The sequence below is a fragment of the Protopterus annectens genome, chromosome 13.part0 (assembly GCF_019279795.1).
Source record: "Protopterus annectens isolate FY-2018-M chromosome 13.part0, PAN1.0, whole genome shotgun sequence".
Classification (NCBI taxonomy): domain Eukaryota; kingdom Metazoa; phylum Chordata; order Ceratodontiformes; family Protopteridae; genus Protopterus; species Protopterus annectens.
In genome coordinates, this window is record NC_056747.1 from 639,166,490 (window position 1) to 639,180,756 (window position 14,267).

The window sequence follows — 14,267 nt, forward strand, 5'->3', positions numbered from 1 at the left end:
TACTCAACTTTGCTTTACTCAGATAAATGATGCAAAGACTCCTGTTTCCATAACTTAGTCTTGCTTCACTTTAAAAATGTTCATCTGAAACCTTGGTGTAAAACCTGCTCTTGACTGCTTCTCTTACTCTGCTCTTGAACATAAAGCAAAACATAAAACGTGTGTTTACTGATTTTAACATTAGTCCACTTAAGTAGTGCAGCTTCTGAAGAGTTTAATCCCAAAGAATATAATCCACTTCTCTTCCGCATTCAGCTCGAGGCTTTGTAATAATTTTCCAACTATGCACAACAATAGTTAGCACCAGAGAAGCCTTCTTAAGCTGTGGAGTACTCACCCATAACTGGCTTGCTTCTCGTTATTCCACTATCTCACGTATAATCCGTCAGTTTCTGTAAATTTTTTTTTTGCAGCTGTTTGCTCCCACTGACTGTCGACCATCAGCGCCCTCCTGGCCAATTGGCCCATTGGTTTCCCATCAGTGAGGTGAGGGCAGGCTAGCAGGGAACATCATTAAGACAGTAATAGGGTGGTATGCATTTTTTCTTATTTTCTCCCTGGCCCTGGCTTACACATGCTCTGAGCTAGGTGCTGGGTAGAGTTGTGCACTGGCTGTCTCTGGAGCACATCCCCTCACTTTCATAAGGGGCATTCCCTCCAAGTGGCCCTCCCTTTGGTGCATAAGCAGTGGTCCCCCTAGACTCCAAGGAGACTGGACCTCTTGATGTGCTCCTGAGTGCATGCAAGCCCCTCCTATTCCCCACCTAGGAGATGTGACTGGGCCATGTCCCCTTACTCCTTCTACTCCTTGCCTGGTTTCTCTAGGGTCAGGGCTGCTAATCAAATCCTGGTTACCTGGGTTGCAGTATTAGCTCCAATCTTCTCCATGCACTCTGAACTTTCAGTTTTAGCCTCACTGTTACTTGTTTGTCTGGGAGGACCTAGCTCTTCTCTTATTGACTCTTGTTTATTAAACAGTGCATTTATCATATACATCAGTGCACTGACTGATACCTTGTATGCTGTTATCATGACACTTACCCATTCCTTCAACCACCGCTGTAACTACAATAATTGGTGTCCTGGCGAAATGCATAAATGGTTCATTTGCAGCCTTCACCAGTCTCTGTGTTATAATGTCCTTCCCTTTTCCTTCTTCTTCTCCTTCCCTTCTTTATTTTTATATTTATCTTATTTTCATTTTTACTCCTATGTGTTATCTTAGTGTTCACCCCTGTCCTTCTCTTTGTTTTTATATTTACATTTCTCCCCTTTTATTTATATTTTGTTTTTACTAACCCTTGGATTAGTTCCAACTGTTGCCAGCCCCCCCCCCTTTTTTCCAATAGGTGTACCCCAACAGTCAGCCTGTCTAAGATTTTTCCTGTCATGTTTGGTATTTGTGAGTAAGAGTAGAGCCACTACTATCTTTGGCCCCTTGCTCTTGCCCAAAGCTCTGTCCATCTAACAGTATCCTCATCTGTTGGGGGCAAGTCATGGCTCTATCCCTTGTGTGGCAGAGGCCAAAACCTAGACAGCCTATATGGGCTTTATAATGTCCTATTTTCAGGACAAGTCCTAATTTCTCTCACCAGACATGGGTGTGCAGAGCCTGAACTGTGTCCCAGTGGCAGAGAGTGCAGTGGAAAGGAGAAGTTGTCAGTTGGCAGCCAGCTCTGTAATCAGAGGCTGGTATGTGGTCCCAAAGCTGTGACACCCAAACTGCATATGTGCATACTGTCTAAGAGATTGGTATGCAATGGGCTTTATGAAACCTACTTCCATGCTTCCATGTGCAAAATGGCCAGACAGTCCCATGTCCTTGCAAACTAGCACCGTCAATGAGATCCCCAGCCATCACTGTGGATACAACAACAAAGTATGTGCTCTGAGAATGCATCTTCCTTATGCATCTGGTAGACAGGTGAGCAGGAAAAGCATCACCATACCCTCAGGCCAGCTCCAGCAGGCCCCTGAGACATAACTGAACCCAGGTTGCCTAGGTCATAGTTAGGACTTTGTCCCTCTATGCCAAAAGAGCTGGCTTGGTCTCTCTCTACTTTCTTGTATTTTTATTCTATACTGTTCCTCTCTACCTCTCCTTTTTTTAAACTTGTGCCCTTGTGGTTTCAAACTCTAGTCCAATGGATTTCTTCCACATAATCTGGCTGACAGAAATAAACAGGGTTTAATCTGTGTGACATTTGTTAAGCTGCATCACCTCTCTGAGATATGGTGCTCAAACCTGCCCATTTCCCACCATTATTATCACGCCCACTTTCCTTCTAAGGATTCCCTACTCCATAGCTTGAATAACCCCTTTTATTCTTGCCTGTTATCAGATCATGGCACTTTGCAGCTAAGCTCCGTTTTGCCTCTGCCGGTTTACTGATAGACTGAAGAGGCAAGCAGGCCCAGTCCTGCTTCTCTTCCTGTTTGATGTTCAGTGGTCTATTTATGTCCCCTTTTACCTTGCATCTTTCTTTAGCTACTTTGTTACTAAATAAATTCCATTAAAGGGCAACTCCTCCCAGCAACTGAAAACAGAATATATTTGCATTTCATTATATTAAACTTTCATGTAGTACTAACCCTTTTGTGTCATACTAGGTGTTTGCTTTATTTTATAATTTGTTACACTCCACAATGACCAGACTGGATTGACTATACTGATTTTTCATTCAACAATGATTAGTGTTGCTGCTTCAAAGTATGTAGTTCTCTGGTTCAGTTCTTGACTGGAGCTCCTTGTGCAGTCTGCTTGTTCTCCATGCATCCGCATAGGTGTTAACTAAGGGCTCAAGTTTCCTCCCACGCCTCAAAGATATGATTTTATTGTCCACAGGTATATGTGCAGGGTGTTTCTACGTCCTCTGATGGCATCCAATCTAGAATTAGTTATTTAGCTCTGTGCCTTCTGCCTACTGAGTTTTAGGATAGGCTAAGTCTCCCTACATCCTTAAATAGAATAAAGCAGCTCTTGGAGAATAAATGAATGAATGTATGTTAAGCATTTCAGCTTTATGTCCTAGTACTTTTCTTTATCCCAGTGTAGCGCTAACATGTAAAGCTATCTTTCCTTCTCCTGGCTGACCTACTTAGTCATCTGTCACTGAATAGTCATACTTCAGGGAAGATACCTGGCAGGCATCCATCAGGTTTCTAGTATCTAGTATGGAGTAGAGGCCCGTGTATGTTATTCAGCATCCCCTGGATTAGAACCCAGGGCCATCTGTACTGCAGTCTAATGCTTTACATATGTCCCCACATATTATTCAGTGAGGGGCAGATTCCTAGATAAATAAAATAAGAGATCCGAGTTACAAAAAGCATGCTGGGATGTTGGCTGTCTCTTGCTGCCTACGACAAGAAGCAGATAAATTAAGAGGAAATGAGTGTTTTGTAGTTAAGTAAAGCACTGTTAGGGATCCCTTGAATGAGGTAAAACGGGAAGGGGAGGGGAGGACAGTGCTGCCCTTTGAAGGTAACATGAATAGATATTCTAGCAAGTATTTTTCATAATGGGGTTACTCTTGCATTGATACTCTGGTTTGAACAGTGCTTCCATACCCCTTCGCTTTCTTTTAGTTCAGGTGTTACCGGTCTACAGAATGTAAAATGCTACACACATTTTATTTAATAATGACAGCTCTTTCAGTTTGCTTGGCATGATGTTGATTATAGCTAGCGAGATGCCTGTAATGGAGGAGGCAGTACCTTTGGCACCAATCCCTTCACTAGTGGGAGCTGTGAAATCTGCAGTATCTTGGCTGGATGAGATACCTTACCCTTATCAAATGTCACAGAATGCACAGAGGAACCATTAGACTTGATAAGCTTTATCACAGACTGAAAAAATGCATGTAACTCTAGGATAAGTCTACTTAAGTGACTTTATAGTTAAATAAGTATCCAACATAGCATTAGTTTCCATTGATCATCTTAACAACATGAACTCTGGCCAATAAATTCTGCGACCTGTCAGCAACCATTTCTTACCTAGAATGATCCATCTGTAGCAACTTGTAAATTACCAAGTTTAAACTTGTAACATTTTCTTGATGCACTGTGTGCTGCATTTTCATTCCTGCTTATATCTGTAAACACTATTGTTTAAAAAAGTCATTTAGTTTGTTTTTTAGTAAGTAAGCAAACATTATAGTTATATTTGGTAATTTTGGCATTCATAGGTTTACAGGTAAATACTAGGCTATCAACCTGAAGACTATTATAAGCTTAGTCGATATGTCCTGCCCTCAGTCAGAATCAGACTCTACCTTCTGTTCATGGGGTAAAGATCTTAACTATTATGCTAACCCCTCCCCAACCACTGTGTGGGTTTAGCAGACATACTTAATATCACATTCACATTTGTATTTATTTTATTTAACTTAATGATGGGGCCTAAACAATAAGAGGTGCTGAATTTCACAGGAGATCAGTTGTCCATGCTGTATTTTCACGGAGTTATTCATCCAGCAGTGTGTGTCCACCCACAGAAATTCTCTAAGCAATTAGTTCTTGGCCTGATCTTGTATCTAGCTGATGGACTAATTAGGGCACAGTATTAGGGGGCAGGTCTCCACATGTTTATAAATATGGGAAACAGACAAGGTTGAACATGTGCCCTTAAAAACCACTGCAAATAGCAGTTGGGGTGAAGGCACTCTTTCATGATGGATAGTCTGCCATCCCCGAGGAACCCAGTGAAACAGTTTACTCCTGAGGACTGTAAAATATTTAGTATTTAGCAGAGAGTGATTCAGTATCAAATGACTCAAAGAAATCCAAGACTAGTGCCAGCAACTTTTTCTGGCTATGTTTTGTATGCAGTTGTTAGGATTAACATGTATGTATGGTTATTTATACCACTTTTAGAAGCATGAAATTTGCAGTATCTGCTGCTAGCATACACAGGTTTGACTTTGTTCACACAGGTTATTTATTAATCTATTACATTATTTTAGTTGTCACATCTGCTGACATACACAGTTTTTATTCTTTTTACTCAGGTTGCTTGTATAATTTGCCAGCAGTCATTTACCACATTGCAACCTCTCCTTACTGAGCCTTAACTCATCAAAACTGTGCCCCTTTCCTAATGCAAATGTGGCCTCAGAAGTGGGGTGGGATAGGGCTAAAAAGGCATGGCCCAATTTAGGAATAGTTTGCTTAGCTCATTTTATCGAGATCGGTCTAGATGGGGACCATTTTGAAGACTTGAGCTTGCGATGACCTGTCATAAATACATTTTGGCACATTTGCAAGTGACATGCATTTGAGTTGTTATACTTGCTATGCATTAGTAATATGCATGACTGTCAGGAAATGCATTATAAAGGAAAAAAGAATTATATTATGTAGACAACTAGAGTATATTTGCTAGCCTGCTAGTAAGCTGAACTAGTGAACATGATTTGGCCGTGTGTGGAACTGTCAGCAGAATTTTGTTTTCCTATTTTTGCTCCCCATCAACACACATTCGATTATCAGTTGTTGTCAGTGTCTCTCCTAACCCACTGTGTTTACCAAACCTGCCTGTCCTCTCCCATACTTAGTCTGACTACATTCAGTGAGGAGATCCAGGCAACCTGGTGCAGTGTCATACTGCTGCTGTGGAAGTGATTTTCCCCTATCACCCAACACCATCCCCAGTGAATGTGCATATTTGTCCAAGGGGTTGGTGTTCAATGGGCACTGTAACATATTATCAATGTGACTCAATGCCCAGCCCCCCTTGTGGACAACACCATGTTTGCATCCCATTTTCCATCATGGATCCTGGGGTAGTGTGAACAGCAGCGCATCCTTCCCCATTCCCTCCCCAGGATGAGAATGTTAACATAAGTCAATCAAGCCCATCTTCCTGCATTACTCCTCCAGTGCATAAGCTGCAAACTGAACTTGATTATCCGAATCACATTCAAGGCTCTATCCCTCTATGCTGTGGAGCTGAGTGTGTGTGCAGAATTTTACTGTGCATACAGTGACCTACAGGGGACTTCATTCCTCTATGCCATGATGGTGGGTATGTGTGCAGAATTTTACTGTGTATATAGTGACCTGCTCGGGACTTTTATCCCTCTGTGTCATGGAGCTGGGTATGTGTGCAACATTTTAATGTATACACAGTAACTTACTGGGTACTTTATCCCTCTTTGCTATGGAGCTGGGTATGTAGTGCAGAATTTTACTGTGTACACAGTGACCTACGGGGGGGGGGGATACAGTGACCAATTGGGCAATTTATCCTTTTGTGCCATGGGGCTGGGTATGTGTGCAGATTTTTACTCTGTATAGTGATGACCTACTGGGGGTCTGTCTCTCTGTGCCAAGGATCTGGGTATGTGTGCAGAATTTTACTATTTATACAGTGACCTAAAGAGACCCTTATTCCTCTGTGCCCTGGAGACACATATGTGTGCAAGATTTTACTGTGTATACAATGACCTACTGGGGGCTGTATCCATCTGTGCCATAGAGATGGGTACGTGTAGAACATTTTCTGTGCATACAGGGACTTACTATGGGACTTATTGCTGTGTGCCATGCAGCTTGGTATGTGCACAGAATTTTACTGTGCATACAGTGACCTACTAGGGGCTTTATCCCTCTGTGCTATGGAGCTCTGGCATGTGCAGAATTTTACTGTGTATACAGTGACCTAAGGAGGCTTTATCCATCTGTGCCATGTAGCTGGGTATGTGTGCAGGATTTACTGTTTGTAAAGTGGTACTGGGGGCTTTATACATCTTTGCCAAGGAACTGGGTATGTGTGTAGAATGTAACTGTATATACAGTGACCTACTGGGGCTTTATTCTTATGTGCCATGGAAGTGGTATGTGTCCATACTTTTACTGTGTATACAGTAACCTACTTGTTTTTATCCCTATGTCCCATGGAGCTGGGTATATGTGCAGATCTCTACTCTGTATATAATGATCTATTGGTGCTTTACCCTCTTTGCCATGGAGCTGGGTATGTGCACACAGGGGCTTTATCCCTCTGTACAATGGAACTCTGTGCATGTGCAGAATTTTTATGTGTATACAGTGACCTTCTGGGAGCTTTACCCATCTTTGCCATAGAGCTGGGTATGTGGTGCAGAATTTTACTGTGCATACACTGGACTATGGGGGTGGGGTGGGGTGGTATCCTTCTCTGCAATGAAGTCAGGTATGTATGTAGAGTTTCTCTATACATACAGTGACCCACTGGGGGTTTTATCCCTTTGTGCCATGGAGCTGAGTATGTGGTATAGGATTTTACTTTGTATACAGTGGAGTACAGGGGGATTTATCCCCCTGTGAGATGGAGCTGGGTATGTGTGCAACATTTTACTATGTATACAATGACCTAGTTAGGATTTTATCCTTTGTCACATGGAGCTGAGTGTGTGCAGATTTCTACACTGTATACAGTAACCTACGTGGGACTTTAGCATTCTGTGCCATGGAGATGGGTATGTGTGCAGACTTTTACTGCATATCAGGTGCCCAACTGGGGGAGTTATCCCTCTGTGTCATATTACTGGGTAAGTATGCTGAATTTTAGTGTGTATCTACTGACCTACTGGGTGTTTTATCTCTCTGTGCCATGGAACTTGGTCTGTGTGCAGAATTTTACTGTGTACAAAGTGATCTGCTGGGTCCTCTTTCCTCCTGGACCATGGGGCTTGGTATGTGTACATAATTTTACTGTGTATCAGGTGACCAACTGGGGGCTTTATACCTCTGTGCAATATTGCCAAGTATGTATGCAGAAATTTATTGTGTAGCCAGTGATGTACTTGTAGCTTTATCTCTCTATGCCATGAAGCGGGGATTGTGTGCAGAATTTTGCTGTGTACATAGTGACCTACTGGGAGCTTTATCTCTCCATGCTGTGGAGCTGGGCTTGTGTGCAGAATTTTGCTCTGTATTCATTGACTTACTCAGAGCTGTGTCGCTCTGTGCTATGGAGCTTGGTATGTGTGCAGAATTTTACAGTGTATCCAGTGACCTACTGTGGGCTTCATCTCTCTGTGCCATGGAGCTGGGATTGTGTGCAGAATTTTGCTCTGTATTCATTGACTTACTCAGAGCTGTGTCACTCTGTGCTATGGAGCTTGGTATGTGTGCAGAATTTTACAGTGTATCCAATGACCTACTGTGGGCTTCATCTCTCTGTATCATGGAGTTGGGTATGTATAAAGAATTTTACTATGCATACAGTGACCTATGGGGACTTTATCCCTCACTGTACTAGAGCTGGGTATGTGTGCAAACTTTTACTATGTATATAGTGACCTACTGGGGGTCTATCCTTCTGTGCTAGGAGCTGGGTATGTGTGCAGAATATTACTGAATACACAGTGACCTACTGGGTGTTTATGCCTATATGCCATGGTGATGGGTATGAGTGCAGAATTTTACTGTGTATCCAGTGATGTAATGGGACCTTTTCCCCTCTGTTCCATGGAGCTGGGTATCTGTGCAAAATTTTAATGTGTGTACAGTGACCTACTGGGAGATTTATCCCTCGGTGCCATGGTGCCATGTGTGTGCGCAATCTTTTATTGCATATACAGTGACCTCCTAGGGCTTTATCTCTATGTGCCATGGAGATGGGTATGTGCACAGAATTTTACTGTGTATACTGTGACATACAGGGAGATTTATCACTCTGTGCCATGGATGTTGTTATTATGTGCACAGAATTATAGTGTGTATACAGTGACCTACTGGGGCCTATTTCCTCCTTGGCCATGGAGAAGAGCATGTGTGCGAATTTTTCTGTGTATACTATGATCTACTGGGAGCTTTATCTTTCTGTGCTATGAAACTGCATATATGTGCAGATTTTTACTGTGTATATGATGACCTACTGGTAACATTATTCCTCTGGCTATGGAGCTGGGTATGTGTTCAGAATTTTACTGTCTAAACAGTAACCTACTGGGGTCTTTATCCCACTGTACTATGTAGCTGGGTATGTGTCCAGGATTTTACTGTGTATTCCATTACCTACTGGAGTTTTTATTTCTTTGTACCATGGAGCTGGGTATGTGTGCAGAATTTTACTGTGTATATAATGACTTATGGGGAAGTTTCCCTCTGTGACATGGAGCTTGGTAGGTGTGCAGGAGTTTCCTGTATAAACAGTGACCTAATGGGGGTTTTATCCTTTTTTGCCATGCAGCTGCATATGTGCAGAGGATTTTGCTGTGTACACAGTGACCTACTGGGAGCTTTACCTCTCTGTCCCATGGACATGTGCATGTAGTGCAGAGGTTTTCTTTGTATACAGTGATTTGCTGGAGGCTTTATTCCTCTATGCCTTGGAGATGGGTATGTGTGCAGAATTTTACTGTATATACAGTGACCTACATGGGTTTTATCCCTCTGTCCCATAGATTTGGGTGTGTGTAGATTTTTATTGTGTATATGATGGCCTACTGAGGGCCTTAGCCTTCTGTTCCATGGAACTGGGTATGTGTGTAGAATTTTTACTTTGTGCCCAGTGGCCCACTGGTGGCTTTATCCCCCTGTGCCATATTGCTGTGTATGTTTGTGGAATTTTATTGTGGATGCACTGACCTACTGGGATATTTATCTCTCTGTGCCATGGAGATGGGTGTATGTGCAGAGTTTTACTGTGTATACAGTGACCTACTGAAGCCTACTTCCTTCTGGACTATGGGGTTGTGTATGAGTGCAGAATTTGTCTGTGTATACAGTAACCTACTGGGGGCTTTATCCTTCTGTGCTATGGAGCAGGGTATGCATGCAGAATTTTAATTGTGTATGGTGACCTACTGTGGGCTTTATTCCTCTATGCCATGGAGATGGGCATGTGTGCAAGATTTTACTGTGTATTTTGTGACCTCTAGGGCCTTTAGCCCCATGTGAAATGGAGCTGATTATATGTGCAGAATTATACTGTGTAGACAGTGAGAGCCGGATCAAGCATTAGGCAACCCAGGCAGTTGCCTACAGCACGCTGGCTGGGAGAGGCCCCAGTGGACTGTGACTGGGTCTGCTAGCTGCCACATTTACTTTTTTAATTAAAAAAATTGTGTTTTTTTAAGGGCATTCTTCTTTAATAACTTCCTCTGCATCCTCATCATCGCACACAGCTGTTGCATCTGTGCATGCGATAAGATGCTTGGATGCATCATCAATATACAGACATGTTGCTTGCTTCGGTTCTGTGTGCAGAATTCAAAAATGAACAGTTTCCTGTGCTTCTTGCATGCACAGAATATAAACTGCCTGGGCCTGACCCTTGGATAGCATGATCGGATAGTGGTAAGAGGTGTGTGTGTGTGTGTGTGTGTGTGTGTGTGTGTGTGTGTGTGTGTGTGTGTGTGTGTGTGTGTGTGTGTGTGTGTGTGTGTGAACATGATCAGACAGAGGTAAAAGGTGGTTGTGTAAGCACAGTTAAAAAGGGTTAAGAGGTGTGTGTGTCTGTGTGTGTGTGTGTGTGTGTGTGTGTGTGTGTGTGTGTGTGTGTGTGTGTATAATCGGATCAGAGATAAGAGGCTGGGACGTCGGGAGGCATACGCATTGTACTGAATTCAGTACAACTTATTTAGAAGGGGGGTAGCTTTTGAAATGTTCACTTTTTTGTTTTTTCGCGCTTTACTGCACGATGACGTCAGCGCATCAGGGCAGCCAGTCGGAATGGAGTTCACCACGCACCGCACATGTATTTCCGGCCGCCAGTTCAAATGCATTTCGAGCGGGAGGATGTACACGTTATGTTGGACTTGTCTTCAAGGACGTTCTGGGTCGGGTTGGTGAGGAGGATGTACACATTATGTTGGTCGAGCGGGAGGATGTTGGTCTCACTTCAAGGACGTTCTGGTGAGTAATAGTTTGTGTGTGTGTGTGTGTGTGTGTGTGTGTGTGTGTGTGTGTGTGTGTGTGTGAAGCTATCTTCTGAGGTGAAAGACTTTGTTAATTAGTCTGAAATAGGTCCAAAAGATTCATTTGCTTATGATACTGGCAAATATTTGAAGAACTTAATAAAAAGAAAGAGTGATGACAAACACTTGCTGATCTAGGCAGAGTGGTGATCAATAAAGAAGTTTGTTGTATAGCACCAATAAGCATTTTATCATACATGTTTTTAAGTAGTAACCATCGGTTGTGTGTGTGTGTGTGTGTGTGTGTGTGTGTGTGTGTGTGTGTGTGTGTGTGTGTGTGTGAGAACATTTAGCAGCTATTGTAAATGCTTGGAAATGCAGTTTGATAGCTGTGTTCTCACCTAAGAGCCGTAGCTTCTTTTCACTTTGAGCTGACATGCAGCTGTATTATACCTCTGTTCAACATTGTAGCAGTGCTATACCGTATTTATATTAACTTATCGTCATTATGCATAACGAGCTATTCATCTACATATCTACCATTTTCTTGTTTTTTGCACAGCAACATGTCATTTCTGCTGTCCAGTTACCCTGCTACCATTTAAGTGTTTAAAACCAGAAAACACAAACCTGTCATAGAATGGTTTGCATGAAATTGTGTTAACATTGCTTATCAACATTTATAAGCAGTACATGGCTAATTTTAAATCTATTCAGTTTCTATTTTGAAAAATGTTTAATAAAAACAGTAACACTTTCAAGGTCTTAATAATTGCCAGCTAGAAAGACAGGAAGTGCTATTCATTTTAAAGTTAACACTATGCCATTATATGTGTTGAAAAATCAGATTATTTGAATGCATTTTTGTAAAATGTTTTGAAACTGTAATTGATATTAATTGATGTTACTGCTTGCATGACATTTCTGTTGCACAGAATACCCTTAGAAAAAATGCTGGTTCAAAGGGATTCAAACATTTTTTGTGTATGTAATCAATAGCTTTTGCTTTATCAGTACACTGGCCATATTCTTTACATTATGCACATTTATTACCTTTCAGACTTTGTACTCTTGAATGAGGTATTTTACACAGAATATTGAAATTTTGAGAAGGATTTCAAGAGCTAGTATGATACTGTCTCATAAATAAAATTACAGTTCTCAAAGTTTAAATATGGTAGAAGAAAATTTTCTGTAATGACAGAGGAAAATCGATATACATACATACATATACATATTTCAGGCTCAGGCAATAACGTCCTTCAAGACTGCCAATGTAGCAAAACAGTTATTCCCATAATAAGTGCCCAGATAGTTCTTAAACATATCTAAATTAGTGATTGCTTTAATGTGATTTGGTAGTCTATTCCATGAATCAGATAATCTCTCTCTCTCAGTGAACCATTTTATACACCTCTCATTTCTATATTATTTTCTACACAGGTTGTCTGATGACCCTCTAATACTTTTTGATATCCCCAATCATTCCCAGAGGTAATTTTCACTAAATGCCCTAAATACCAGAATAAGGTATCCTCTTAAATATCTATATAAGACATTGCAAAAGTTTAAGTGTTTTAGCCTTTTATAATAACTTAAATGGTGTGTGTGTGAATGCCCCAGGTGGGATGGGATGTACTGGTAATTACTCATGGTGGTGTGGTAGGGAATACCTCAGGCTTGAACCCTGTACCTTGTAAGCGGGTGTTAAAGACCTGAATTCCCTACCCACCACCATTTGTAAAAAAATTGCAGATTTTTGCCTCATATTTGATCTGATCTATTCTATTCCTCATATCTGTGGTGTTTAAATATTGCAATGCTTGAAATTTGATGGTGCAGTGGTAGCAACGTGGCATTGATGTCTCACAGCTGTAGGTTCTTGGGTTTGGTTCTTGGCTGGGGTGCCTTCTTTGTTGGGGGGGGGTCTGTATCTTCTCCCTGTGTTTGTGTGGGTTTGCTTTTGTGTCCTCCCATGTTACAAAGACATGTCTGCATGATTTTTTCCTGGGCCTCTGCTGAGAATTGTTTTTTTTTTTTTGTTCCAAGTCAGACTATCATGATTAACAAATTGACAGGCGTTTAAATTTCAGACTTCAGGTTTCTGAATGTTTACTTCCTTACATATTTGATGGTGCAGTGGCAGTATTGTTGCCTCACAGCTATAGGTTTTCTGGTTTGATTCTTGGCTGGGGTGCCTTCTGTGTTGAGTCTGCATCTTATCCCTGTGTTTGTGACATAGTAAAACAACTTTTTATTCTAGCAATAAATATATAGTAACACAACCTTTTTATAGCAATTTTTTTAAGTTTATGACTATTTGAAATTTGTCCTTATTTTTGGGACTGTAATACCCTGTTATTGGCTTTGTCCAGGTTTTTTGTGCTAAGGTTGACAGCTATGGCAAGAACAGAATTCACTGAATATGTTTGAGGGCTGTATTCTCTCATTACTGGTTTTGTCCAGGTGTTTTGTGCTAAGAGGTTGACAGCTATGGTGAGAACTGAATTCATTAAATGATAGCCATTTAAGTTTCAGTCTTCCTCTCTTTCACAAAGCAGGTGATTTGGCATAGTGGTATGTTGTTCTGACTATTTTGCACAGTAACCTTGGCAGTAAAATGTATGATGGTAACACAGCATTTTATTCTAGCAGCTTTCCAAGATTATACAAGCAATGTTTAATGTGTTCCTGTTTTTTGCCCTTTTGACCCACCCCAATAAATTTGGCTTTTCCAGACTTCTTGTGCTGCGAAGTTGAGATGTAGTTGAGTATTGTGTAGATTTTACAAGGAGCTGAGAGCTGCAGGGGAAGAGAAGTTTAGTGCTGATTATGCTAAGTCGGCTCACATTGCTAGTAGCACAAAATGTTGTGTACTTGCTTTTAATGCAGAAGGTTGTTGGTTCTACTCCCATAAGGGGTGAATGCTGCTGTACTGAAAGTTAAGACACTAACTATGAGCCTGTTATCAGTTTGCCATCCATTTCCTATTGCAATATTACTAGCTTATTATTAATGTAATTTAGGCAATTTATTCCTCAGGGCATCAGACACTTTATTTTTCGGTGAAGTCATGAAATATAAAGGTGATTGCTAGCAACAACCTCTTCATTAGTTAGATTTATTTAACGTGGAATTATTTAGATGACTTTTTACTACTTCAGAGATTGTGCATATTATTTACTGATAATGGTGGACTGTAGAAGTTTGACTAGACTTTTATGATGGAAATGTTCTGAATTGGGCAGTTTTGTTTCATTGTTTACTGGAAAAATGTTCAAAGCAATAGGAAGGTGTATCAAAGAGCACATGTATGTTTCATATGCAAGGGGCCTATGATTTAAAAGCAGCCCAGAATTAATTTTTATCTGCCACGGGTAAAATGTATTTTTCTTTGAATGTGGGTTTTAATGTTTC